The sequence below is a fragment of the Triticum urartu genome, chromosome 5A, assembly GCF_056163025.1.
Source record: "Triticum urartu cultivar PI428250 chromosome 5A, HENAU_Tu73, whole genome shotgun sequence".
NCBI classification, from domain to species: Eukaryota; Viridiplantae; Streptophyta; class Magnoliopsida; order Poales; family Poaceae; genus Triticum; species Triticum urartu.
The window spans coordinates 669,177,596-669,196,976 of record NC_141877.1 but is presented as its reverse complement, the minus strand read 5'-3'; positions in this window follow the sequence as shown (position 1 = coordinate 669,196,976).

The following is a 19,381-nucleotide window of genomic DNA, read 5'->3' as shown; positions in this document are numbered from 1 at the left end:
AACAACATTAAATATTTTTTAACACGGTGTTAGTTTTGCATTTTGAAATACCGAAACTATTGAAATCACCTTTTATGAATAGTTAAAAATTGAAATCACTTTTTTAAAGAGTTAAACTATTGAAATGCCATTAGTTTTAGTTTCACTTTTACAAATATCTCACAAAAGTTAGGTTGTTGTGTGCATGTCGTTATAGTCATGTACTTATTGGCAAGCATGTATTCGTCACATCGATCTTTGATTCATCACTTGAGCTAGTGGCATTGCTAGATATACGAATTATGTGAATCTACCATGTGAAATGAGAAGAAAATGATGAGAGGGAGAAGGCCACATTTGTGGACCACACACATGAAACATGTATATTAGCAAGTTGGTACTCTAATTGACTTCGGTTGTTATGGTATTTACCTGAAATGTGGTACCAACATAGTATTAACATGCAATCATATTAAGAGAATCAATTGAATAGACACTCCTAATGCAGGGTTTGGTAGGAGAATTCTAGAATAATTAAATCAAGTACTAACCCACTCTGAATCTAGTATTTCTATTGAAAATCTCAATAGGCTTGTAAAGAAGTATTGAAATGCACAAAAGATAGATATTATTTTGATTAATTATTTCTAGAACTTATGTTTATGCATGCACCATGTCTTAGACAATGAGAAGATTTGGGACAGAGGGAAAATGTGGGGCAACTTTATGTAACAACACTGTGAAAATCATACAATTGAATGACCATTAAATAAACATATAACTTTACAAGTTGTGCAGCTGGAGGTGACGCAGGTGGCAGAGGATTTGGCAGTGGTTAACGTGAGACATAGAAAAGCGTAGGAGGCCATGGCGAAGGTGTATGGGGTGCTCGAGTCGCTCTGTCTCAATGTCATCACGGCAAGTGTGACCGTCGTGTCCGACAACATTGTCCACAACATGTTCATCGAGGTAACCACCCATGATTTTCCCCTTTCCATTCTAATTAATTTATCCTATTGTTCTCTAGATTTCCCGAACAAAATGATTGCTCCTATCTCTTTCATCGAGTTTTCTGGAAATCTTTAGGGTCAGGTCACCACCTGATTGATGGCGGCATATGGCAAGTCCACTATTTTTTTAAGACGTTCATTGGGATTCTTGATGTGCCTGGTGAAGGAAACAGGATAGACTACACTAGCCCAAATTAGGCTCCGACCACTTAAGTGTGATAAACCTAGGCTCTTGCATTATTAGATATGATTGGAATATTCCTACTCAGTCACTAGTTGGTAAATGCCCCTAGAAGGAGACATAAAGACGGTAGAGATGAGCATTAATTAACAATGTTACATGAAAATTCCTCCCCCCCCCCACAATATTTTTCAGGCTCAGGTTGAACCACTCTTTCTCGATCACATGACTAGGAATACTATATCAGGTTAACTCTGTAATTTAAGCAGTGCGGACATGAATTACAACTTGTGACCACCCCACGGACCTAGAGATATCTATCCCATTGCAGAGATTGACAAACCCCATCTTAACTGACCACGCCATAGAACATGCTTCACGAAAAATAAGAAAGAAAACTTTATAGTGATCCAGTACATCGTAGCATTTGGTGTCTCATAAGTAATTCACTAGGACATCGCAATTACATGTGATAATATCGTATCTATTGACATAGCTTACACATTACAAGAGAAAATTAGAAAACAACCCCGCTATGTTTTAAGTTGGTCCTGTCCAACTCCATGTTCCTAACATGTGTTCATATTATTGGCTCGACATGTCTATGTCCATGTCCTACGAAACATCCCATCAACATGTTATAACACAATATCAGATCTATTGACATGTGCTAGTGTATTTTTTATTTGTGTCCTCATATGATTTCCGACAAAGGACAAGTGTAGAGTAATCACTCAAGCATAGAGTTGCTGCAAACAAGTCACATAGTTGCCAATCAATGGAAATGATATTATTTAAGGAACACCCCCCATTCCATAATATAGTGCGCCATGCTTTTGAGATTTAACTTTGACCATAAATTTAACCAACATGGGCGACTATGGTGAGAGCATGATAGATAACTTTGAATTCGTATTCGAAAGAAGTTTTCAAAGGTATAATTTTTTAGTAAAGTTATTTATGTATTATTGGTGTAATTTCTGGTCAAAGTTGAATCTTGAAAGGTGTGGGCGCACTACATTATGGAATGGAGGGAGTATTGTACTTCATCAGAAAAGTAAGAGAATCTTCATGTCATCTTATTTTTCTATAACCCCATTCAAAATGTTTGTGTTTCACTTTTTGGCTTTTTGGCATTGGACGATTATGACATAGGCACACATATTAAGAATATGTTATATATGTTTTCTATGCAATAGACATGAGTTATTTAAAACCCATTGAGAAATAACAGTAAACATGAATTTTAGGCATGAGTTCAAGGTTTGTGTAAAAATCTTGTAGTCCAATATTATTAGGTTTTGGAAAATATTTTCAAATTTGATTTACCCTAAAAGACATTCTGATCTACTTTTTTCATGCATCGTCTAACAGAGACGCTGCGAATAAACCCTAACCACCAACAAAGAATCGTTCAACCTTTAAATTTTCAAAATTTACCTATGTCTCTGATACCTAATATAGAGACAAGAGGCAACACAACCACGAATCATCTAATATTTAGTCTGGGGTACATTATTTGTTAGGTTTGTGTGCTTTGGTGGTGGAGATGGTGCCATGTTGAATAAATGTCTCCTCGTTCCACTGATCTCCTAGAATGACTCCCGTGGTCTAATAATGGACACAAATCTCATAACTTGCCACTTCGTGCTTTCATCTTATTCCTCGTCAATTTAGAATGGGTTTGAGAACATGTCTTGTGAGGTGCGCATCCCCGAACAAGGCCCATTCCAAAGATTATAGCTTCTCTCTTCATGTGGTGTGTGTCTCTTGACGCTCTTCAAAACATATGGACTTAGTCTAGCTTGTGTGGGCTTGGCATTTTGCGCCTAGGTCATCGCAATACATAGGAAAACATCAAGTTACGAAAGAGGGAACGAATGATGTAGGCTAATTAACAAGAATTTTGGTAGATATTTTTTTCTATCAGAGATAATTGTTGTTGGTGTTGATTTCAATTTTTTATGAATCGCTATAGCTAGATCGTTATTCTAAAAATATTACCAAAAACATGGTGTGTATCACATTTGACAATTATGCTTGATCATGTTGTGAGTTCATATTACTATGTATGTAGTTGCATGAGCTTGCATTGTGGCATAGTGATTGTGAACACATTCTTTTCACGTATGTGGTGCTAGTGTTTCCTAGGAATGAATTATCTCTTAAAGAAAAACTGGGTGGGCTATCTCATGTGTTAGGCCATGGTTAATTAGGGCCAATTTAAATGAGTTCTCGCTTAGGGGTTTTCTCATGCTTCAATTTGGAAAAGAGTCGGGATTGATCCTAAGGTTTGTGCCCATTAGAAAAAGTCATCTAGCTAGGCTACAACTTCCTAGAGGATACACCAACATCTTTCTTGTTATTTGTTTATATGAGGTAGCGGTATCTCGATATTTCGTTGTGACAAACTTCTTTTGAACGAAAAATCAACCTTGACGACCCGACCATGCTGGACACTAGCCAGTGTGTCTTGCAAACCGCTAGACCAATCCCCTAGAGGTCACCGACGATGCCAAAGGCATGGCAAGCCTGGACGCAAAGGTTTAATATCCGCGAGCGATCGAGAACAAACAAGAATTACAAATTGTAATCCAATATTCTGAGTACGGATTAATATGATTAAGTTGGGTTCTTGAAAATTGATTCACCGAAATTTGTTGGACACGTGCATTAATATTTGTGTGCACATATTTCACAATATTTTGTGTCAATATTAGCAGGCATTAATATTATTTAAATAAATCTAGTTGTATTTTTCAGACGGATGGAATGGATTGTGCTCAAACGATCAAGGAGATGGTAAAGTCTCACTCAGTCATCTCAATGTGAGAAGAAGATCACCGAAGTCCATGAATCCCTAATGAAGATTAGATGTTGCAAAGAATGCACAAATTGGCAGCCCAATTACCTACACCTTGTTCAGTTTCACTCTCATACTATAGTCATCTTCAAATAATGTGACAACAGTTGAAACTAACTATATGGCTAAAGAAATAGTCATGTTCTATGGACTTAATGCCAGCATGCACTCCATATAAATTGGAAATTATGCAAAAACATATGGTATATCCTCTCTGATTATGAGGAACACTCATGTGTGTGCATGTATTTTTTTGAATAGGAAATTTCACTTTTGGTCCCCTAAGATTGAGTTTGTGACACCTTTTGTCCTAGTTAGCTCAATGTCCTCTAAGATTGCGGCAACCCCTCAATGAGAGTGATGCTTAGTAAAAACTTATTATTTAAAAGGGACCAAATAAAATAATTGACCCAACTAATAGTGAATTTATAACTTAGTTCATGAGGCATTGAACAAGAGTTAGATGGATGATTCAAAGTGATAGGAAAGTACATTCACAATATATTTATATAGAACTTTGTCAAAAGGTTTCATAGTGATGTCTTTGGTCACATGTGGCTAGCAACTAAGGCTTACAAGGACACTTCTTTTTAGTACCACATGAACAAGGTCTTGGAAACAGATCCAAGTGTTGGTGAGTATTTGAACACATATCACTCATTGTTGTGCATAAGGTGCAAATTTAATATTGACATCAAGTGTGATTACATTCATAAAATCCTCTTCAAGTCATTCAGTAACTGGGTTAAGGACTACGAAGCATGTCCGTTGACGAGTTAGCTATCACACTGAGAGACACAATTATGATACTTATGAACAAGAGGATAACAATTGGATACTTTCTTAAAGGTGAGATGCTACCTGTTTCCACTCAAAAAATAAACAATAGAAGTAGAGGACATGGTCACTTGAAGACATGTAAGTCCTCTAATACAATGGCTGAGGTGAGGGATACTGACAAAAAGAATCTTAGAATTGTTGTGGAACTTGATGAACATGGCTGCACTTGTCTTGACTGGCAACACATAGGGCAAACTTGAGGAACATGGGTGCACTAGTTTTTCTCATGGAAAGCAGGAACTTGAAGTTGGACCACTATGTACATGAGTATTTCTCTCTTGACAGATTTTGCGCTGCGCACTAGTAAGAAAAACCTTATAGGAATAATACGTTAGTGGAGCATCACCATTTTTGGACGTCGGCGCTATTCTGGCAAAATAGCACCAACGTCGGAAATACGCGAGGCGCCGCAAACATCAGCTCCTTACATGTGTGTGCCGTACTACAAACCTTAGTAATTCATTGATACATCCATTTTGCATCATGTTTTTCTACTCTTATTTATAATATTTTTATGCATAATAACACTTTATGGAGTAATTCTAATGCCTTTTCTCTCATAATATGCAAGGTTTACGCAAAGAGGGAGAATACCGGCAGCTGGAACTCTGGACCTGAAAAAGCTATGTCAGATATACCTATTCTGCATATCTCCAAATGAGCTGAAATTTTACAGAGAATTATTTTGGAATATATAATAAATATTGGAGAAAATAACTACCAGAGAGGGGCTGCTAGGTGTCCATAAGACACCAGGGCGCACCAACCCCCCCAGGCGCACCCTGGTGAGTGGTGGGCAGCCTGGTCCACCTCTGGTGCCCATCTTCTAGTATATAAGGTCTTTTAACCTAGAAAAAAATAAGGAGAGAAATTTTGGGAGGGAGCACCGCCGTGTCGAGGCGGAATTTGGGCAGGAGCACTTTTGCCCTCCGGTGGAGTGATTTCGCCGGGGAACTTCCCTCCCGGAGGGGGAAATCGAAGCCATCGTCATCACCAACAACCCTCTCATCTTTGGGAGGCCAATCTTCATCAACATCTTCAACAGCACCATCTCATCTCAAAACCCTAGTTCATATCTTGTGTTCAATCTTTGTACCGGAACCTCAGATTGGTACATGTGGGTGACTAGTAGTGTGTATTACATCTTGTAGTTGATGCTATATGATTTTTAGGTGGAAGATTATGTTCGGATCCATTATGCTATTTAATACCCCTCTGATCTTGAGCATGAATATTATTTGTGAGTAGTTACTTTTGTTCTTGAGGCCACGGGAGAAGTCATGTTGCAAGTAATCATGTGAATTTGATATTCGTTCGATATTTTGATGATATGTATGTTGTGATTCCCTTAGTGGTTTTATGTGAACGTCGACTACATGATACTTCACCATCTTTGGGCCTAAGGGAATGCATTGTGGAGTAGTTATTACATGATGGGTTGCTAGAGTGACAGAAGCTTATATCCTAGTTTATGTGCTATTTCGTAAGGGACTGATTTGGATCCATATGTTTAATGCTATGGTTAGATTTTATCTTAATACTTTTCTCATAGTTGCGGATGCTTGCGAGGGGGTTAATCATAAGTGGGAGGCTTGTTCAAGTTAGAATAGCACCCAAGCACCGGTCCACCCACATACCATATTATCAAAGTAGCGAACGTGAATCAAACCAACATGATGAAAGTGACTAGATGAAATTCCCGTATGTTCTCAAAAACGCTTTGCTTATTATAAGAGATCATTTTGGCCTGTCATTTGCCACAAAAGGATTGGGCTAACGTGATGCACTTTATTTACCATTACCGTTACTTGCTCATTAAAAATTATTTTGCTATCAAACTATCTGTTACCTACAATTTCAGTGCTTGCAGAAATTACCTTACTAAAAACCACTTGTCATTTCCTTCTGCTCCTCGTTGGGTTCGATACTCTAACTTATCGAAAGGGCTACAATTGATCCCCTATACTTGTGGTCCATCGTTCATGGACCATAGCAAGCATAAATAGTAGTGGTGTCTATGCACACCAATGCCATTAACATATTAATAAATAGTGGCGTTTATCTCCACGTCCGCCGCCAACGCCACAAGTTCTTTGTCCCTGGCCCACTAGCGGCGTCTGGTATCTCTTGATAACACACAAGTATAGGGGATCGCAACAGTTTTCGATAAGTAAGAGTGTCGAACCCAACGAGTAGCTAAAGGCAAAGAAAATATTCCCTCAAGTTCTATCGACCACCGATACAACTCTATGCGCGCTTAACGTTCGCTTTACCTAGAACAAGTATGAAACTAGAAGTACTTTGTAGGTGTTGTTGGATAGGTTTGCAAGATAATAAAGAGTATGTAAATAAAAAGTAGGGGCCGTTGTAAGTAAAGAAGCAATAAAGTAAATATAACGATTGTGGAAAAGTGGTGGTAGGAGTTGCGAAATTGCCCCTAAGCAATTGACTACTTTACTAGACCGATAGCAAGTATTATGTGGGAGAGGCCACTGCTAGCATGCCATCCCTGACTTGGAATTCTATGCACTTATGATTGGAACTATTAGCAAGCATCCGCAACTACTAATGTTCATTAAGGTAAAACCCAACCATAGCATTAAGGTATATTGGTCCCCTTTCAATCCCGTATGCATCAATTTCTATGCTAGGTTGAAGCTTCTGTCACTCTTGCCCTCCAATACATAGTCCTATCAACATACAACTAACCCTAGGGTGTGATCCACGCGCGCAATCAAATGATGGGCACCAAAGGACAGCAATATAATCACAAGCAAATTAAATCAATCATAGCAATTCATCAACCACCGATAGGACAACAAAAATCTACTCAGACATCATAGGATGGCAACACATCATTGGATAATAATATGAAGCATAAAGCACCATGTTCAAGTAGAGGGTACAGCGGATTGCAAGAGAGTGGACCGCTGTAGATAGAGGGGGGAAGGTGATGGAGATGTTGGTGAAGATGGCGGAGGTGTTGGTGTAGATCGCGGTGATGATGATGATGGCCACGACAGCGTTTCGGCGCCACCGGAAGAGAAGGGGAGAGGGGGCCCCTTCGTCTTCTTCTTCCTTGACCTCCTCCCTAGATGGGAGAAGGTTTTCCTCTCTGGTCCTTGGACTCCATGGCATGGGAGGGGCGAGAGCCCCTCCGAGATTGGATATGTCTCTCTGTCTCTCTCTGTTTCTGCGTTCTGTTCTATTGCCCTTTCACCGTTTCAGGTATATATGGAGATCTGTAACTCCGATTGGATCGAAACCTTCGCCGTGATTTTTTTTCTGAAAATTAGCTTTCTTGCGGCTGAAGAAGGGTATCAACCGCCTTACGGGTGGCCCATGAGGGTCAGGGGCGCGCCCCCCCTGCCTCGTGGCCACCTCGGGCACCGTCTCGCGTGGATTTTTCTTCCGGATTTTTCCAAATATTCCAAAAATAAGCTCCGTCCGTTTTTATCCCGTTTGGATTCCGTTTCATATGGATATTCTGTGAAACATAAAACATGTAACAAACAGGAACTGGTACTGGGCACTGGATTAATATGTTAGTCCCAAAAATAGTATAAAATGTTGCCAAAAGTATATGAAAGTTATAGAATATTGGCATGGAACAATAAAAAATTATAGATACGACGGAGACGTATCAGTATCTACCCACTGCCAACGAGCGTCTTGACTAGCGTTGGCATATGTATCCCCGCTAGTATTTAATTAAAGGTCAGAAATCCACACAAGGAGACTTCCGCATCACATTCAGCAGAGTGTTGTGGCCTTGAGTCTTGTGGCGTCTTTATAGAGGTCGGCGCCACTAATACGTGACACAAAAAAATATCAAAATAGTAATGTGGTCACAAAAATAGTGTGAAACCAAATATGTTTTGACTTCTCACGAATGATGTTCGTATCCCATTTTTCACTATATATATGCCTTGCCATTTGATCATTCAAAGGCATTGCCCCCATCTCTCTCTCTCTGTAGTCTTTCTCCCCACGTACGCCAACTGACCGAAGAGCATCCCAATGGCAGCGAACAACAATGTCGTCCCTGGCTCGGGCATTGTTTTCAGATTGCCTGAAGATAATACAGGATGAGAATAATATTCTGATAACTAGTCGACCCATCGCATTAGTAGTAGTTGAACTTCAGCGAATATTGTACAAATGGGTCCTGCGATATATCGTTGGAAAACTGTGGACACATGAATCACAACCTAAGTTAATTTTTTGTCAAAATCTACACGGGTTAAGAGCAGTTTTACAAACCATTATTCTTCATACAGGAAAACATGAATCGTATTTTTGAGACCATTTCTAAACCGTTTATCGGAATGAGGAAAATAATAAGTCATTGGAAATCTGCTGCATACCTGCTCATTCCACATGTAGAAAGTTTTTCCAAATTCCCTAAGGTAAAGAGCAATTTAAAAATTGGCGGAATTTCTCAAACCAAACAGCCGAGCCCATTTTTTGGCATAATATGAGAAGGGCTAACCAGATTGATGCAAATGATATGGCATTTGGAAAGCTTATGAAAATGCACTTCTCTTTCATATAGAATGTTTGTTCCAATTCTAAATGGTTTAAAAGTAATTTAGAAAATGGCCAAAGTTCCTCCGAGTTCATATTTTTCAACTTATTTTTTAAATGTTTTGTCAGAATGCAGCAAATGATATGGCGTTGGAAAGGTTGAAGAAATGCGAAACTTATATATATATGGTTTCTCCCAGTTATTTACGGTTTTATGACAATTTTGAAAATGGCTAAAAAGGTTATTTTTCATAATTTTTGCAGACTTTGTCGGAATGGGAAAAATAATATACAGCTGGAAAGATGTCGAAAATGCAGAACTTTTTCATATATATAACATTTTCACTGATTCCTAGCAGTTTTTATGTAATTATGAAAATGGCGAGATCATGCATTCTGCCTTCATTGCGAAAACAGAGTCTTCGGAAATGCATTGCGTGAAGAGGTTGAGCTTTTTCGCATGTTTTTTGAACTTCACTCTATTTTTCACATGTTGTTTTTTGCTCGCAACTGTTGGGGAACGTAGTAATTTCAAAAAAAATCCTACGCACACGCAAGATCATGGTGATGCATAGCAACGAGAGGGAAGAGTATCGTCCACGTACCCTCGTAGACCGTAAGCGGAAGCGTTATGAGAATGCAGTTGATGTAGTCGAACGTCTTCACCATCCGACCGATCCAAGTACCGAACGCACGGCACCTCCGAGTTCAGCACACGTTCAGCTCGATGACGTCCCACGAACTCCGATCCAGCAGAGCTTCATGGGAGAGTTCCGTCAGCACGATGGCGTGATGACGGTGATGATGTTTCTACCGACGCAGGGTTTCGCCTAAGCACCACTACAATATGATCGAGGTGGATTATGGTGGAGGGGGTGAGGGAGTCCTGGACTAAGGGGTCCTCGGACGTCCGGCCTGTTAGCCATGGGCCGGACTGATGGGTTGTGAAGATACGAAGACCGAAGACTGTACCCGTGTCCGGATAGGACTCTCCTTGGTGTGGAAGGCAAGCTTGGCGACCGGATATGTAGATTCCTTTCTTTGTAACCGACCTTGTGTAACCCTAGATCCTCCCGGTGCTTATATAAACAGGAGGACTTAGTCCGGAGGAGATTTTTCATTACCATAGCCATACAAGCTAGACCTCTAGGGTTTAGCCATTACGATCTCGAGGTAGATCAACTCTTGTAATACTCATATTCATCAATATCAATCAAGCAGGACGTAGGGTATTACCTCCATAGAGAGGGCCCGAACCTGGGTAAACATCGTGTCCCTTCTCTCCTATTACCATCGACCTTAGACGCACAGTTCGGGACCCTCTACCCGAGATCCGCCGGTTTTGACACCGACATTGGTGCTTTCATTGAGAGTTCCACTGTGCTATCGACGAAAGGTTTGATGGCCCTTTTAATCGTCGATAGTGACGCTGTCCAAGAAGAAACTTTCCTTCCCGGACAGATCTTCGTGTTCAGCGGCTTCGCACTGCGGGCCAACTCGTGTGGCCACCTAGATCAGATTGATAGCTACGCCGCTGGCCATCAGGTCAGATTTGGGAGCTTGAACTACGTTGTAGACATCCGTGGAGACTTGATCTTCGCCGGATTCGAGACCGCGGCTGCCACCCCCGGTCACCCCAATGATCATGACCTAAATCTGTCATCAGACCACATCCAGGAGATCGACCCTGTAACCGCTCTGGCCTTAGAGCCGGAGAAGACTGTGCCATCCAAGGACGGGAGGATCAACCCCACCACGGAGGCCACAGATTCCATGGTGTTCGAGCCGCACATAGACTTAACCTCTCACGACGTCTTTGTCACCGGAACTCCGGACTCGTCTCCGGCTGTACGTTCCGAACCACATGAGCCCGCGGGCGCCGAACTTGATCATTTATCGATCTTCGAGTTCAGCGCCGCAGATATCTTCTAGCACTCGCCTTTGGGCGATGTGCTAAACTCGTTAAAGAACCTGTCCTTGGAAGAGGACTCACAGTCGAACTATATCCAGTTCGAACTAGGGGCTGACGTTGGAGGATTTTGCTTCCCACCCACCACCCACTTCATAGCTACGGTCGAGGATTTGACCGACACACTCGATTACGACTCCGAGGACATCGACGGTATGGACGACGACGCCGGAGAAGAAGAGGCCCAGAACCCGCCGCTCACCGGACGCTGGACGGCCACTTCCTCGTACGATGTATACATGGTGGATGCACCAAAGGAGAACAACGGCGATGACAAGGAAGATCCAGCTGAGGATAAACCTTCTAAAATACAATCCAAGCGCCGCCGTCAGCGGCGCCGCTCTAAGTCACGCCGCAGTAAAGACAGCAACACCAGCACAGGAGAAGATAACACTCCGGAAGGTGCCGAAGACAACGAAGACCCTGTTGAAACAGCTAATGAACAAGATGAACGGGAAGATGGCAAGGCTAGCCCTGGTAAGCAGGCCACGCACGAAGACTCAGAGGACGGAAGTTATCTTCCACTCTCCGAGGATGAGGTGAGCCTCGGCACCGACGACTTCCTCGTGCCTGAGGAACCTCTTGAGCAGGAGCGCTTCAAGCGCCAGCTAATCGCCACTGCAAGGAGCCTGAAAAAGAAGTAGCAGCAGCTTCAAGCTGACCAAGATCTGCTCAATGATAAATGGACCAATATCCTAGTAGCCGAAGAGTACGGCCTCAAGAGCCCAACCAAAAGCTACCAAAAGCGCAAATTGCTACCTCAGTTTGACGAGGAGGCGCTGGAATACATACCTCCATCGTACAATGCGGCTGACTGACCACCACGTGGTCGGGACAAAATGGCAACTCACACCGAACACCAGCCAGCCCCGCCTCATCGCACAGATAGAGGTAAATTAGCCCATGGTCATACTTATGACCTCCGGCAAAACCTGAACAATAAAGCAAGACATACTAGATCAATCTACGGATCACGAGGACGTGACTCGACACGCGACGATGGCCACCTATTCGGACATGACAAACTTAGTCATGCGCAGGCTGAAAACCGCAGACGGACTCCATCAGAGCTATGTCGCGATACAGCCCGATATAGAGGCACCGCACACCCTCATTGCTTCACTGATGATGTCCTGGATCATGAATTCCCAGAAGGGTTCAAACTCATTAATATAGAATCATACGATGGAACCACGGACCCCGTGGTGTGGAATGAAGACTTCATTCTCCACTTTCATATGGCCCGCGGCGATGACCTCCACGCCATCAAATACCTCCCTTTAAAACTCAAGGGGCCAGCTCGGCACTGGCTCAACAGTCTGCCTGCAAATTCTATTGGCAGCTGGGAGGACCTGGAAGAGGCCTTCCTCGATAACTTCCAAGGTACATATGTTCAACCTCCGGACGCTGATGACTTAAGCCATATAGTTCAACAGCCCAAAGAGTCCGCCAGGAAATTCTGGACTAGGTTCTTAACTAAAAAGAACCAAATCGTTGATTGTCCGGATGCCGAAGCCCTAGCAGCCTTCAAATATAGCATCCGCGACGAATGGCTCGCTCGCCACCTTAGCCAAGAAAAGCCAAAATCCATGGCATCCCTCACGACACTCATGACCCACTTTTGTGCGGGCGAGGACAGTTGGTTGGCCCGTAGCAAAAACAATGCAAGCGACGCCGGCACCTCTGAAGCTAAAACTAGCAAAGACAAGTATCGACGCAACAGATACAAGCGTCGAAACAAAAGTGATAACACCGAGGACACGGCAGTCAATGCCAGATTCAGGGGCTCTAAGTCCGGTCAGCAGAAGAAGCCGTTCCAAAAGAACAATTCAGACCCATCCAGCTTGGACGGCATACTTGATCGGCCGTGCCAGATTCATGGCACCCCAGACAAGCCACCCAATCATACAAATAGAGATTGCTGGGTTTTTAAACAGGCCGGCAAATTAAACATGGATAACAGGGAAAAGGGATCGCAAAGCGAGGACGATGATGAAGAGCCCCAGCAACCGAACACAGGGGGACAGAAGAAGTTTCCCCCTCAGGTCAAAACGGTGAACATGATATACGCTACCCACATCCCCAAGAGGGAGCGCAAGCGTGCACTCAGGGACGTCTATGTGATAGAGCCAGTCGCCCCAAAATTTAATCCATGGTCGTCATGCCCAATCACTTTTGATCGTCAGGATCATCCGACCAGTATCCATCACGGTGGCTCAGCCGCACTAGTCCTAGACCCAATAATTGATGGGTTCCACCTAACTCGCGTCCTTATGGACGGAGGTAGCAGCCTCAATCTTCTCTATCAGGATACAGTGTGAAAAATGGGCATTAGCCCATCTCGGATCAAGCCCACCAGGACTACCTTCAAAGGAGTCATACCAGGTGTAGAGGCCCGCTGTACGGGCTCAATCATAGTAGAGGTTGTCTTTGGATCTCCGGACAAATTCTGAAGCGAGGAGCTAATCTTCGATATCGTCCCCTTCCGCAGTGGCTATCACGCACTGCTCGGACGAACTGCGTTTTCTCGATTCAACGCAGTACCACACTATGCTTATCTCAAGATCAAGATGCCCGGTCCACGTGGCGTCATAATGGTCAATGGAAATACAGAACGCTCCCTCCATACAGAACAGCACACAGCTGCCTTAGCAGCAGAAGTACAGAGCGGCCTTCTCAAGCAGAACCTTAATTCGGCCGCCGAGCCCACGGACATCGTTAAGAGGGTCCGAACTACTCTGTAGTAGGAGAGCTCGGCTCGTCAGGAGCTCGACTAGCAATCCGACCTCCATCTCAGTCCCGATCAAGTGGTGGCATTCGTGCCACACGTACATAACTACGCACTCAAAATCCCATGGGCATCAATGGAGGCATAGCTAGCTTGTGGTCCATAGTACGGCTCAACCGACATCGGATACACACATACTTTCACTTTAAATTGTTTCCTTTTCAGGTCTCAATCCCACAGGCACCATCTGGTGGTCTGGTCATCGGTCCTCTTGAAGGATAAACACACCAAGACGGCGAGAAACACAGACATATGGGGGACTTTTTAGGTGATTCCATTAACGATAACTCTACCTATTTTTCAGGACCCACATGCAGCTCTCCCATGGTTTCGGCATGTCAGATAGCCTGTTGCTTATCGCACTACTTGTATCAATGCACCTTGACGTACTAATTAAATTATAATGAGAACAGTTTGCGGCTGGAACTGTAGGACTTCAGCTTTTTACCTTTGTACCTTTTCTGTTTTCTTTCTCTTTTTCAGCTCCCCTGTGGATAACCCTATCAGGTAGCACCCGTACACTTTGGTACGCTTGATGTTTGCCAGGGACTTCATAGCACGCCACACTACGGTAACAAAAGTCTGAACACTTTTTATAAGTATAGTTCGGCACCCCAAATTTAGCATTGTACGCATTGGCTCCGAATCATGTCTTTGGTCAATAGTTGGGTTGCCCGGCTCCTGTGCTTGCTACCTTATGTTCTGCTATATCGGCTAGGGTAGTAAAGGGAGAACTACTACGATTGTGCCTTGGTTTATCCAAAGGAGCACCTCAGTAGAGAAAGCCGAAAACTGACTGTCATGATGCGGCGAGAGCCGGTCAGCTGTCCGGAGGTTGCAAATCATTGGAGATTTATTCCGCATTACGCGAAGGATTGGTACTTCCCGATCATACGCTTATAGCACTCTAGTTCGGACACTAGGGGTTGCGCCCATGTTTTTATTGTCGCACTCCTATGGCTAAGTGAGGGCGTTACGGCCGCATAGTCTGGTTGCCTGGTTCGTTGCGCTAAACAACTCCTTCAAGGACCATCTAATTGTATCAAGATTATTTAGATTCCATCCCGAACACCCCCGTTTACCTACGTGGGGGGCAGAAGCCAACGACTAGTTAACCCTCAGATTTCATACAACACGGCCGCACAGGAAGTAAAAATTAAAAACATAACAAGCATTATATTGGATAAACACTTTGTTTCATCATACAAGGCAGAGGGAGCTCGAATACATTCATTCAAAGATAGTATCTTTCGCACAGTGATCCGCAACAATGCGGGATCCCTCCAGGACACCATCAAAATACAACTCGGGTCGGCGGTGCTCCTTGCCCTCAGGCGGCCCCTCGGTCATTAGCTTCTTGGCATCCATCTTCGCCCAGTGCGTTTTGACGCGGGCAAAGGCCATCCGTGCACCTTCGATGCAGACCGACCGCTTTATCACCTCAAGCCAGGGCAGGCATCAACAAGCCGCTTCACAAGTCCGAAGTAGCTGCTAGGTATCGACGCGGCAAGCCATAGTCGGACTATCAGCTCCTTCATGGCTAGCTCGCCCGCCTTGTGCAGCTCGACCAGCTGTTTCAGTTGGTCACTGAAGGACACCGGATGTTCGGGTCTAAGATATTGAGACCAGAACAGCTTCTCCGTAGAACTCCCTTCCTCGGCTCGATAGAACTCGGCAGCGTCTGATACGCTGCGCGGCAAATCCGTAAACGCCCCTGGAGAGCTCCAAATTCGGGTAAGTAAAAGGAACGCTTCCTTCACAGACTTGCTTTGCATAATGAAAGCCTTACCCGTCGCGATCTTCCGGGCCGCCTGGATTTCCTAAAGGGCGCTCTGGGCTTCGGCTCTCTGGCGGGCCTTCGCAAGTTAGGACACTTGCGTTTTAGAATCATGCTCCAAGGACTCGTACTTCTTGATGGTGTCCTAGAGCTCTTGCTGAACCTGGTTGACCCGGGCCTCGTGCTTCTCGCGTGCGGCGCGTTCCTTGGCCACTTTGTCCTCAGCCTTTGCTAATGCCTTCTTGAGGGCCGCCACCTCAGTCGTGGCCCCTAATAAAGTTCATGGCACTTTACTCAGCACGAACCATTCATCCTTCCTAAATATGCACGTAGGTTACTGCATACCTTTGTTGTCCTCCAGCTGCTTCTTCACGAGGCCGAGCTCTTTCTTGGCCCGCTCCAGGTTCTGCTTCAGTCCGGAGACCTCCGCAGTATGAGTGGCAGCAGCCAGCAGCGATGCCTGCTTATTCACATAGACATCTTATGTTAGACTCCTGCGAAAATTATTTTGATCCCCTGTTCGGCTTTTCCTTTCCGGACACCGAACAGAGCATCAGGGGCTACTGTCCACATTGTGATATTTTTTTCCTACAATTGTTACCTCAAAGCCTGTTAAAAGGTTAGCGCATGCCTCGGTCAGTCCGCTTTTGGTGGACTGAACCTTTTCGATCACCATACCCATCAGGACATGGTGCTCATCCACAATGGAGGCGCCTCGCAGGACTTCCAGCAGATTATCCGGTGCCTTTGGTTGGACAGAGGTCACCGGTGGAACAGGCACACCTCCTCCTTTCGGGGAAGGCCGTTCGCTGGACTCCGGAGCCGTGTAGGTCTCCGGAATGGTATCCGGCTGAGGGTCGAAGGGAACTTGGCCCCCGTTGCCAGTCCCCATGGGGGCTTTTTTCCCCATGTGTCCGGCAGCCAAGGAGTCATCTTGGGGTGCCACCTTAACGATTGCTGGAATCTCCCCCTGGTCTGGGAAGGTCCTTTGGGACGCCACCTCGTCATCACCCTTGGGTGAGGCAGAGTGAGCGGGCGGCGGAGACATGCTAGCCATCTCCTTTGAGTCTAGCGAACCCTCTGTCAAGGATCGCGGGGAGCCGTCGCGGGCTGTACTGTAATGGCATAGTTTAAACATATTAATATTATAAACTGGAAAGGCCAGGTATGGGGAGGTGCATAGAGTTTTGGTACTTACGAGGCAGCCCGAGGCTTGGTCCGGGGCATTCGCTCCGGACTGCTTTCGACGTCCCATGCGGAGTTATCCGCAAGGGAGCCCTTCCCCTTGTTGGGTGCCTTCACCTCCAGATTCGTGGAGGCCTCCCTTTTATTCTTTCCCCCCTCCGGGGGGAAGCTGCCTTCTTCCTCCTCCTCCTCCTCGCCGTCGTCTTCGGCGGCCAAAGAGTTAGTCTCATCTTCGGACGACATGTCCGAAGCACCCTTTCGGCGAAGGCCACTCCTGCTCCCTTTGGCCGTCTTCTTGGCCTTCTTCTCCGGCATGTCATAAGGCACCGAAAATAGCTTCTTCGTTAGGAGTGGGGTTTCCTCATCTTCGGGTAGTGGAGCTGGACAATTAATCCGCCCCGCTATGTCGATCTAGGCCAAAAAATTGATAGGAAGGCTTAGACTCCTTCTCAAAATATGCCAATAAAGGCTATACCATGAATACATGAAAGAACTTACCGAATTGTCCTGGCGTTTTAAGCTGAGACCACAATCTTCGGTCAAGGCGGTGGTGTCTCGCTAGCCTTGAAGAGCACTTTCCAGATATCTTCGTGCGTTGTGCCAAAGAGCTCTAGCAGCGTCTGGTGCTTGGCCGGATCGAACTCCCACAAATAGCAAGTCCGGCGATGGCACAGAAGGATCCGGCGAATGAGCATAACCCGGATCACGTTGACGAGTTTTATCCTCTTGGTTATCATGTTCTGAACGCACGTCTTGAGCCCAGTCAGCTCGCTCGAAGAGCCCCAGGCGAGGCCCTTCTCTTGCCAGGAGGTAAGCCGCAGCGGAGCTCTGGATCGAAATTCGGGGGCCGCCGCCCAGCTGGTGTCGCGCGGCTCGGTAAGGTAGAACCACCCCGACTGCCACCCCTTCACAATCTACACAAAGGAGCCTTCGGGCCATGTAACGTTGGGCATCTTGCCCACCATGGCGCCTCCGCACTCTGCTTGTTGGCCTCTCACAACCTTCGGCTTTACATTGAAAGTCTTCAGCCATAGGCCGAAGTGAGGCGGGATACGGAGACAGGCCTCGCAAACGACTATAAATGCCGAGATATTGAGGATAAAGTTTGGGGCTGGATCATGGAAGTCCAGCCCGTAGTAAAATATCAATCCACGGACAAACGGGTGGAGAGGGAATCCCAGCCCGCGGACAAAATGTGTGAGAAACACAACCCTCTCATGGGACTCTGGGGTAGGGACGATTTGTCCTTCGGCCGGGAGACGGTGAACGATCTCCTTGGCCAGGTATCCGGCCTCTCAAAGCTCCTTGATGTCTTTCTTCTTAACAGAAGAAGCCATCCACTTGCCACCAGCTCTGGATCCGGACATGGTTGGAGTGTTTTCTCCGGCGGAGGAAGCTAGGGCTTGGGCGCTGGAGCTCTAGAATGGATGGGCAGAGGAAGGAGAAGGCAGGGGTGAGTGACGACGAATCCTTATCCCCTTATAAAGGCCGTGAATATCAAACGCCTCCCTGCTCGCCTTAAAACTCGCCTATTCCCAAGGGTTGTGTAAACGGCACGGTTGGGTTACCCACGCCCATATTGATGAGAATCCCGCAATAAGGGGACACGATCTCTGCTTTGACAAGACGTGCCAATGGAAACCGCATCTCAGAACACGGGATGGCAGACAAAACGGTTCGATATAGTGACCGGGCAGATGTGATGTCATGTTGTAAAAAAAGGTTGTCAGCAGATTGGATTCATGAAATATTATATTCTCTCTACGGTTGTGTGTGGTGTGATTTACAGGTCCGGACACATCGGTACATCCGAAGATTGTTTGGGAGTTCGGAAGGAGGAACCCGCCTTGCAATGCCGAAGACAGATCTACGCGTCGGATACCTTGTCATTAAAGCCAGGTTCAGGGGCTACTGAGGGAGTCCTGGACTAAGGGGTCCTCAGACGTTCGGCCTGTTAGCCATGGGATGGAATGATGGGCTGTGAAGATATGAAGACCGAAGACTGTACCCGTGTCTGGATAGGACTCTCCTTGGCATGGAAGGCAAGCTTGGCGACCGGATATGTAGATTCCTTTCTTTGTAACCGACCTTGTGTAACCCTAGATCCTCCCGGTGCTTATATGAACCAGAGGACTTAGTCCGGAGGAGGAGATTTTTCATTACCATAGCCATACAAGCTAGACCTCTAGGGTTTAGCCATTACGATCTCGAGGTAGATCAACTATTGTAATACTCCTATTCATCAATATCAATCAAGCATGA